The sequence below is a fragment of the Schistocerca nitens genome, chromosome 1, assembly GCF_023898315.1.
Source record: "Schistocerca nitens isolate TAMUIC-IGC-003100 chromosome 1, iqSchNite1.1, whole genome shotgun sequence".
Taxonomy (NCBI): domain Eukaryota; kingdom Metazoa; phylum Arthropoda; class Insecta; order Orthoptera; family Acrididae; genus Schistocerca; species Schistocerca nitens.
Window position 1 is genome coordinate 312,021,647 of NC_064614.1, and position 11,684 is coordinate 312,033,330.

Here is an 11,684-nt window from a genome sequence, read left to right on the forward strand (position 1 = left end):
CCATACGCTCCACAGCGACTCGTGTATTTGCGTCAGTTGTCTGTTGGTGGAGAACAGACAATAACAGTTCTACACTTGGAATTTTGGCTTTTTCAGATCACTTTAACCTAAGTAGTGATTCTTAGCACTCGTGTTCACTCTGATTTTCCTGTACGTCACTCTGGTTGGCGTCAGTACGACGTTTATCGTTGTGAGACTTTCACTCTATTACGCTAGCACTTGTGCCGCGCCCGCATTTCGTGGTCGTGCGGTAGCGTTCTCGCTTCCCACGCCCGGGTTCCCGGGTTCGATTCCCGGCGGGGTCAGGGATTTTCTCTGCCTCGTGATAGCTGGGTGTTGTGTGATGTCCTTAGGTTAGTTAGGTTTAAGTAGTTCTAAGTTCTAGGGGACTGATGACCATAGATGTTAAGTCCCAAGTTGCTCAGAGCCATTTGAACCATCTTTTGAACTTGTGCCGCTGAAAGCGTTCACTTGTGATTTTAGCTCCCGATTGGCTGTTTCGTAACCGCACAGTTTTAACTAGGATGTATAGGTTTACTGTCTTGCAGTAAACGCCACTGTTTCTTGCTATGCACAGTTCAGTGAAACAACCATATAGCACTTTACTTATTACAGCTCATCCATATATGACGGGCATTTACGTTTACTTTATTACTGCTGCACTTTGGTACAGTTTAGCAATGTCTTGCCTAGCTATAACACCTAAAGTCTGTTTCACATTTACTTTGTTTAAAGTTTGTATCGTGTGAGTAAGTTATTTCCTCATGTCACTATCTGAGTACCCGGAACACTACGTCACATTGAAGGCACAATGAGCACATTGTGATCATCTTCATTAAAAGTGTATACATAAATACGTATACAATCGATATTACATTTTCCGTCGGCTTTACCGACAAATAATTCAATCAGTAATATGCTTTGTCTATTACAAAATTTTCATGTTCTTTGCGAGATCCTCTTATTCATGAAATGTGTGCCATTTGGCTACGCTGATATGGTGAGTTCAGTAAATTTTGCACATAATATTATCATTCAACAGAGAATCATTCGCTTAACGTGGATGGCGCGCTTGCAGCTGCCTTGCATGTGAGAGTACAGCCACAAGTGCTTTTAGCTGGTATTCGCGCTAAAACTATCAAGCTGTGCTGTAGTTGAAATAACAAATACGAAAGATTCAGTGGGACAAATTTTCGGGCGCACGGCCTGTGCTCAGTGTTAGTATGTCATTTATGGACAAGTGCGTCCGACACACTTGCTTGTATGTTATTTCATGTACATACATGATGCACACATTCAATTCAACTCATTCAAAAATACAGAAAGACAAGAAAATTTACCCATAAAAATAAACAAAGCAGACATAAATCATGAAAAGAGATATTCAAACTAACATAAATTTGTGCAAAATATGCTTGCTTACCAAGTACGAATCTATTTACAATTTTCAGTGAATGATTTGTTCTCAGTTTTCAAGAATGTCATTGGTTTGCCCAATGAAAGAATGCAGGTCTCTCTGTACGTATAATCGACGGATTTTTCTAGTCTCAGGGTGTGCTAGTAAAGAGCATCCTTCATTAGGCATACCCACAGTTAGATGTGGCCCTTGTGGCGAAATAAATAAAAAACATTTTACATTTTAAATTCCACGTCATTGTTGATTTAATCAGAGTTCTCACCTTAGACGTAGAATTAGTCCTTCTGCCACAATATTAATTCATTAGTCGCCATAGATGTTCTTCTCTTTGTTGACCGTGTGTACCATCATGAGTCGGCATCGGTTCACTTCACGAAGACGGTGGAAACCAAGGAATACAATGCTACGTCGCTATAAATAATTTTCGTAACACTTCGATACTTTTAACTATTTTTTATTCGCAACACAATAAGACTTGCTGTGCTCGTCGCACAAACCATAATTACTAACTACATGGCTGCCTTTCTGCACAGTCCAAAAATCACGTCCATCCTCCACAAGGCAACAATCGAAAATGTCCCTTAGCTCCTTGGAGTATGAAACAAAGAGAATCCAATGTGAACTTTACAAAGATTATAATATAACATGCCTCTCAATTTATCTTTGGCGCAGTTTTTAAGATATTGTATGTCTCTGCATAGGAATGTGTCATTACAACTGCCCCCCTACTGTATACTGTCACTAGAAAATTTTATTTGATTGACAGGATACAGTAGTCGACCTTGCAATTGATAGGTTTGGGGGTCGTTTATTTATAAACTTCTTTTTTTGTCTCATTTTCATGGCACTGTGAGTTCTTTGGTATTTCTGAGTGTGTGTCAGTTTTTTGGTATACTTATGCTAATATTTACAAACCTTAATCCTAATATACAAAGTTCTGGTTAATACTGAGAAAATGACATCATGTAGTAAAGTTTGTACAATAAAATATACAATGAATACAACGCTACATACAAATGTTTCCTTCCTCATCAGAGGTGAAAATTAAGTCCTTGTCTTGCTTTCTGTATTTATTCTGGGACGACGAGCTTTGTTCGCTATCCGCAGTGTTGAATATGGGCGTGTGATACGCGCGCCTGATTGTTTGGTCGTCCGTTAGCAGGCGACGTTGGTTGAATGCGCGCGCCAGTGCACTGAATATACACCGACGTGCGGATACCATCGAGACTTCTGAACCTCAGTATGCGTGTGCTTTTTGTAGTTCCTTCCAGTACTTAGACTGGATACGACGAGGTACATTGGAATATGTGCCCCGAAGAACACACCACACTATGTGCGAGGCGGAGGACGATCCCGTCGATGCAGCTCCTGGTAAGAAGCGTACCATGTCAAACTTGTTTGGCATTGTCTTTTCTTATTGTGACGCCATGGGTCGTTTGACGATACCAACTTCAATTTTCGATGTCACTTGCTTAGGCTCGCTGACACTTGCAATGTAGCACTACTTTGCACAATTTTAATTTCTACACACACCACTTTAACCGCGAGTATTGCGATCGAAACTTTCTTTTCACTTCACCTTTTTCTTCGCATTAACCCATTTTACCTATTGTACCGAGATTCATTTCCCTCAATACTTCTGGTCAATGTACATAAGTATTCACAAAATTGTAAGTCACGGGACTTAGCATGAAATACAAAATACATCACATACAATTGAATAACAAATAACACATACAATACATTGGTTACATTAATTACAGGAAAAAACTACCGACGAAAATTGAAAAATTTTGGACCACTCGAAGTGGCTTCTTCGTCGTGGATTTTACTGACACACACACATTTTTCCATTAATCAGTTAGAAGGAACAAGTCCTTTGTTTTCCTTCTTGAACTCTAGTATATGTTAAGGTTTACCTTCGTTACGTATTCTTCATACGCAACGACATGCATCAGCATGCAGAGAACACACCTGTAGCCGCTCCACTGCACCTTGGGAAGGGAATTTTCTACCTTCTACTTAGGGTAATGGCAACGACTACGTGTATGCTACGGTTTTTATCTATAAAATCTGAAAATGCACGAAACAATCATTTATATGCAGCATAACCTTAATATGTACAGTGTTTTGGGCGTAAGCACATTCTGGTGTGCTTGTAAATCATTAACCCTAATAAAACTTCCTACCTTAATTACGGCTGAGCTGCGTCACTCACGATTACGTTAGGTTCGTAAATCCTTGTCCGTGTTCCTTCTGGTTATTGTGCCATCCGTTTATACAGTTAATATGGTTTCACCTTATTCGTCATTTTCCATGTGCGTCATGTAACAGAGAAACAGTAATTAGTACAAGTTTGTAGTACAACAATGAAGTACTTACTCTTTGTTCCACCAGCACTGTCCTGTCACGGTCGCCAGTGTGGCGAAATAAATAAAAAACATTTTACATTTTAAATTCCACGTCATTGTTGATTTAATCAGAGTTCTCACCTTAGACGTAGAATTAGTCCTTCTGCCACAATATTAATTCATTAGTCGCCATCGATGTTCTTCTCTTTGTTGACCGTGTGTACCATCATGAGTCGGCATCGGTTCACTTCACGAAGACGGTGGAAACCAAGGAATACAATGCTACGTCGCTATAAATAATTTTCGTAACACTTCGATACTTTTAACTATTTTTTATTCGCAACACAATAAGACTTGCTGTGCTCGTCGCACAAACCATAATTACTAACTACATGGCTGCCTTTCCGCACAGTCCAAAAATCACGTCCATCCTCCACAAGGCAACAATCGAAAATGTCCCTTAGCTCCTTGGAGTATGAAACAAAAGAGAATCCAATGTGAACTTTACAAAGATTATAATATAACATGCCTCTCAATTTATCTTTGGCGCAGCTTTTAAGATATTGTATGTCTCTGCATAGGAATGCGTCATTACACCCTGTTTATAGTAGTTCGCACTTTTTATTTATTTTCTTGATACTAGATACTTTCGGATGATTCCTCGGCATATCTAATTCTCCAATACCTTATGAATGCACTTGTTTCAAATTTTTTTCAATCTTTCTTTTCCGAATGTTTGCCTGGTGTTGCAACGACCTAAAAGACTGTCTCATCCACTCCTCTTTTGTCACTATGTTTGGTATAATGGTAAGAGGTTGTAACCAATCGTTACCAGGCGGATTAGTCAGGACTTCGGAGGGCGTGTATCCGATTGACTCATGGGGTAGGTTGTCGTGGATATTTTCGAGCAGCGCGATCTACTCTACCTACTTGGTCTGTTGATTGGCAGCGTAAGTCCGTATACATCTATTTAGGTCGCGGACGCATCTCTCGACCGGGTTGGCCCTGAGGTTAAAATACGACACAAGTGTATGTTTTCTATCTTACTGTTACACGAATTGCTTCCGCGATCTGCTTTTGAAGTAAGCTGCATTGTCCGCTAGCAAGGAAGTTGGCTTTTCTACATTGGGAATGAAATCGTTTGCCTACTTCTTCACTATAGCAGTTGATGTGGAACCTTTTGATGGGTAAAACTTTAAATATTTTGTAAAGATGTCAAATACAGCAATAACACTTCACGCCTCCCCCTTGGGACGGGTAATGGGACAGTGACGACAACGGCTGCGATTTGCAGTGGTTCGGTTGGCACTATTGGATGAAATACGCCCCTTGTGCTACGCGTTGTTGACTTAATTTTCTAACATATAAGTCACGTTCTCAATATTTGCTTCACTTTTCTGTACAGGTTGGGGAAGTAGCAATACTTTGCTATTAAATCGGCGCACTTCAAATCTCCAAAATGTTAGTTTGTGTACCGGGCAAGATTACTAATAAATCCTGCTAGGATGCAAATACACCAATGCTCTGATTATAATCTCTTTGTGTGATATTACAGCCGGCCGCGGTGGCCAAGCGGTTCTAGGCGCTTCAGTCGGGAACCGCGCGACTACTACGGTCGCAGGTTCGAAACCTGCCTCGGGCATGGATGTGTGTGATGTCCTTAGGTTAGTTAGGTTTAAGTAGTTCTAAGTTCTAGGGGACTGATGACTTCAGATGTTAAGTCCCATAGTGCTCAGAGCCATTTGAACCATTTTTGTGATATTACAGGCCATTGTGCAATTTATACACCTTATTATATTCCCCTTCATTGTTGCCTTCTAACGAGTTAATTATATTTTTCCACGTAGGTTCTTCTCGCTGAACTTCCTTGATGTTACGGCACATACGTAGGTATGTTGGCCTCCTAACAGGATCTCTGTATAAGAGAATCTTAAACTCACTAGATTGTTCCACTAGATTGGCGAATTCTGGTGAACCTCACGGCAAACGAGACAGCGCACCTGCGATGACATTGTCTGCAGCTTTCAAATGCCTTATCTGTAGGTTATAATCTTGCAGCGCTGACACCCACCTGGTGAGCCTTTCGTGAAATAGCCTGCAAGTTAAGATGTAGCTCAAGGCCTGGTGATCGCAAAATACAATAATCTTTTTGCCATACACGTAGTAATGATACTTCTTAAGGGCCCACACCACGGCAAGTGCTTCCAACTCCGTAGCTGGTACGATCTCTCGCAAGAGTTAAGTACACGACTCGCGAATCCTTTTATTTTTATTTCTGTCTGTTGCTCCATGTTTGCTGTCTGGAATACACAGGCTCCAAGCCCGGAGGTGGAAGCATCCGTCGCCAGAAATAAATCCTGAGACTTATTAGGGTGGTTTAGTATGTCCGCAGTAACCAAGAGCCTGTTTTATCTGATCATATGCATTCCGGCCTCCTGTGTGAATATCCATTGTCTATTTTTCCTTAATGGGTTCAGTAAGTCCTCGTTATTTAGTAACTGACCAGGATCAAAACGTCTAAAAATGATACCATCCCTAAGAAAGCCTTTAGTTGCTTTTTTGGATGTTGGATATGGCATTCCCTTGATTACACGGAGTTTCTTAAGGTTGGATAATATCCCTACAGGTGAAATTATATGTCCGAGGAAATTAATTTCCTAGTGAACGAATTTCGATTTTCTTAGGCTGGCAGATACTCCTCACGTCTGAAATTTATACAGAACGCGCCGCAGTATTTCAGTATGCTCGGTCCACGTCTCTGTGGCTATCAATATATCGTCTACATAGACGGTTACTTTTTCGAGCAAATCAGGCCCTAGGACCGTGTCCAGTGCCATAATAAACATTCCTGCGCTGACATTTAGGTCAAAAGGTAAAACTTTAAGCTGATAACTGCGGCTTGCAAAAATTAAGCCTCTATACTTTCGTTATTCAGGCGTTAGGGGGACCTGTTAATTAGAAGCTTTTAAATCAAGAGTTATAAGGTATTTCACCCCTTGAAATGTTTGTATCTGCCCCTCTGTGTTCTCTGGTCGAGTACGTACGGTATTATGATGTTGTTTATGTCTCGTGCGTCCAACACTACCTTATGCTACCATCAGGTTTAGTCACGGCTACTAATGGACTACTATATGGCGACAGGGAGGTCTCGATGATTCCCCCTCCCTACATCCTCTGTATTTCCTTCCCTACCGCATGTTTTTCCACCAGGGGATGGAATAGATCGCGCGGAAGAATGTACCGTGAGCTAGGACTTGCATATTGTGCACATACCCTGTGATTATACAGGGTCTTTCGCTAAATACATCGGCAAATTGGTTAAGCAACTGTGTCAGTTCATTTTGTTGCTGGTCACTCAAATATGTGTATTCGGCTACCTTTTCGACAGTATTTTGATTAATGTTCCGTGATTCCAACACCCAGGCGTATTCCGCATCAATTTCACTCTCCACTGAGAGATTATTCCCCTCCATTAGTGTGGGACTGTCAGGGAGCACTACGCTAACGTGCCGACAACAGTTCGTGCACGCATCAGGCGTCCTGATTAACACCAATTCGATCTGCTTATCACGGTATACTAAGGTGCAGATGCCCTGTGCCACGTCAATTTTCGCCTTCATTCCACGGGGAGCATCTAAAACCAGGATCCAGGGTATGGCGAGATTTCTAACCACCAGGAAAGAGCTTGTAAATGCTTCTTTTTTCGGTGTTAGCTCTACCTGTATGTGATTTTTTATTAACTGCCCCTTCCCTCGTAGGGCTCCTACCACTCTACCATTTTATACTGGTAAAATCGACAGCTTTCTAATCTTGTCCACACAACGGGACAATTTTTCATCTACCACGGATGTGCTGGCACCGCTGTCGAGAGTCACAGTTATTAAAATATCGTTAATTTTAGCCTGCAAGGCAGCTTGTATCCATTCCATATCATCCGTACGTCGCTGTCGCGGTTCAGTTATTAGCTCGTCCTTTAAATGCTGGCCATCATTGTACCTCAGCATTCACACGTTTACATTCCGCGCGCCCCCTACTCCTCCACTGCCAACCGACTGGAAGGGGCCTACATCGGTCGGTCGGTGTTTGCCGGCCTCTCTCCCGCTGCAGGTATCTCATTTGTGACGTGCACAATCCTTACGCTCTCGTTTTGAGCGCAGGACTCACCCTGTGGTACACACTCTTGGGCATTAGGGTTAGGTGGATGCGGCAGTGGCGGTGGCATGGGTGTAACGTTTATGTGATGGATCGGTGCATTATTATCTTGCATTTGGCTTTGTGCCTGCCAGTTTGCCGGCCCTGGGCGTTGCTAGTGGTCGTTGGCAGTGCGCATGTTTTTCTGGGAGAAGTTGTGGTTACCTCCCCCCCCCCCTTCCCTTCACCACTCCTTTTACGGGTGTATTGTTCATTGCCGTTTTTACTTGGTGAGTGAGTAGGTCGTGAATATTGGTTTCCTTCCGTATGGTTAGGATGCCAATTACTGTTACTCGGTTGCTGGTTATGTCCCGCCTGCCTTTTCCTGTACGGTTCACCATTTGAAGAGTCATTAATTTTTCGCGAACCCGTTCTTTCTGGGGCTGTTACTATTTGATTCTCGTGCTTTATAGTTGTTTTGATTGCTCCCTGCATTGCCATATTCGTTTTGACGTGCATCTTCTTGGATTAAATCCAAAGAATCTCGTGTTGACATAAATTGTTCTACGTCCGTGTCTGGGACATGCACGACTATTTCTCGAATGGCAATGGGTAGTTTTCCTTTAAGAATTCTCAATACATCTCTTGCCACCATCGGTTCATCCTAATAGCGCGTCTTATTAAGATATTTTTCAGAATCCTCTCTTACATTTCCCTGGACGGGTTGAACCATTCGGGGTTGTAGACCTGTTTTCTTAAACGTTGTTGTAGAGATCGGGATCAGAAGCTAACAAGAAATTTGTTTTCAAAATTAGAAGACGACGCGCACTATTTGGCCGTTTCTAGTGACTCCAGCGCTGCATCTCCTGTTATAAAGGATATGACAAACAGAATCTTTTGCCTCTCTGTCCCTGAGAGAGTCAAAACGTTTTTACAGCTTTTTATAAAGATGACATGATGCACAACCTTTTTCTCATCATTTTATATCTGAAACTGTCTTGTTTTATCAAGGGTTGGTAACAAACCTGAATCTGCGAAACCAACAATGCCCGTAAAAGTCGGTGGAATCTGGCTGGTTGGCTCTCGCAGACATATTTCTCGTCACGGCATATATTAACGGGAAAGTTGCCACATCGTCGCGCAATTTGATTGACATGTTATTCCTCGGTAACACGTGACGAATGAATTGAGGCGACCTGTACACGTCTATGTAATATCATATTCGTGTCTTGCGATTGATTTGAGTGTTAATCTTATCTCGTTTTTCTATAAAATCGCCAAATTTCTGTATATGAAAGGCATTACGCTGTTTCTCTCCTGTCTCCCTAGCCAGGGCTTCACCCTTCCCTCTTCCTTCAAGAGCCTTGGCTTGTACACTTCCTGTTTCCTCAAGTTCGTTACGTTTTCATTGTAACACGTTTTTTACCTGGCGCATAAGTGCTTGTTCGCGTTGTCTTTCGCGGACATCTAATTGTGCTAACAGCATCGCAAGAAATTCAGGACTGGGACCTGCTGTTACTGATGCACCACAAACTGATGCTAAATAAATAAATAAATGGAGTGTGACGAGGGCCTCGTGTGGCTAGCTCCCGTCGGGTAGACAGTTCGCCTGGTGCTAGTCTTTCGATTTGACGCCACTTCCACGACTTGCGCGTCGATGGGGATGAAATGATGATTAGTACAACACCACACCCAGTCTCTGAGCGGAGAAAATCTTCGACCCATCCGGGAATGGAACCCGGGCCCTGAGGATTGACAGTCTGTCGCGCTGACCACTCATCTACTGGGGGCGGACGAGCTGATTCTGTGACATCAGTCATCGTTTCTGGCCTGATTTCATGAACAGGTGTGCTCTCTTGAGCTTGTACAGTATTTTCAGTAAGCCGGCCGGTGTGGCCGAGCGGTTCTAGGCGCTACAGTCTGGAACCGCGCGACCGCTACGGTCGCAGGATCGAGTCCTGCCTCGGGCATGGGTGTTTGTGATGTCCTTAGGTTAGTTAGGTTTAAGTAGTTCTAAGTTCTAGGCGACTGATGACCTTAGAAGTTAAGTCCCATAGTGCTCAGAACCATTTTTTGAGTATTTTCAGTAAAATCGTGAGATGTTGGTCCTGTTCTGGTTCCGTTTGAGGAATTTGCGAACGGGTATTCTCCGAGGGTCAGTTATTAGGAGCTCGTGGACGTTATCGTCCACTTCCGTATCAGACAGAGCCTCACTCTCAGTATTTTTCTCTCTACATGGCCTACCCATATTTATTCAGTCACAATATACACAAGACACACACAAAAACACAAGAAATATCACACAGACCTCACGTGAAATTGTCTCACAATATACTAAAAAAAGAAACACAAACAAATTAGAAATTTCTACTTAAATTCACTTTCTTATACACTCCTGGAAATTGAAATAAGAACACCGTGAATTCATTGTCCCAGGAAGGGGAAACTTTATTGACACATTCCTGGGGTCAGATACATCACATGATCACACTGACAGAACCATAGGCACATAGACACAGGCAACAGAGCATGCACAATGTCGGCACTAGTACAGTGTATATCGACCTTTCGCAGCAATGCAGGCTGCTATTCTCCCATGGAGACGATCGTAGAGATGCTGGATGTAGTCCTGTGGAACGGCTTGCCATGCCATTTCCACCTGGCGCCTCAGTTGGACCAGCGTTCGTGCTGGACGTGCAGACCGCGTGAGACGACGCTTCATCCAGTCCCAAACATGCTCAATGGGGGACAGATCCGGAGATCTTGCTGGCCAGGGTAGTTGACTTACACCTTCTAGAGCACGTTGGGTGGCACGGGATACATGCGGACGTGCATTGTCCTGTTGGAACAGCAAGTTCCCTTGCCGGTCTAGGAATGGTAGAACGATGGGTTCGATGACGGTTTGGATGTACCGTGCACTATTCAGTGTCCCCTCGACGATCACCAGTGGTGTACGGCCAGTGTAGGAGATCGCTCCCCACACCATGATGCCGGGTGTTGGCCCTGTGTGCCTCGGTCGTATGCAGTCCTGATTGTGGCGCTCACCTGCACGGCGCCAAACACGCATACGACCATCATTGGCACCAAGGCAGAAGCGACTCTCATCGCTGAAGACGACACGTCTCCATTCGTCCCTCCATTCACGCCTGTCGCGACACCACTGGAGGCGGGCTGCACGATGTTGGGGAGTGAGCGGAAGACGGCCTAACGGTGTGCGGGACCGTAGCCCAGCTTCATGGAGACGGTTGCGAATGGTCCTCGCCGATACCCCAGGAGCAACAGTGTCCCTAATTTGCTGGGAAGTGGCGGTGCGGTCCCCTACGGCACTGCGTAGGATCCTACGGTCTTGGCGTGCATCCGTGCGTCGCTGCGGTCCGGTCCCAGGTCGACGGGCACGTGCACCTTCCGCCGACCACTGGCGACAACATCGATGTACTGTGGAGACCTCACGCCCCACGTGTTGAGCAATTCGGCGGTACGTCCACCCGGCCTCCCGCATGCCCACTATACGCCCTCGCTCAAAGTCCGTCAACTGCACATACGGTTCACGTCCACGCTGTCGCGGCATGCTACCAGTGTTAAAGACTGCGATGGAGCTCCGTATGCCACGGCAAACTGGCTGACACTGACGGCGGCGGTGCACAAATGCTGCGCAGCTAGCGCCATTCGACGGCCAACACCGCGGTTCCTGGTGTGTCCGCTGTGCCGTGCGTGTGATCATTGCTTGTACAGCCCTCTCGCAGTGTCCGGAGCAAGTATGGTGGGTCTGACACACCGGTGTCAAT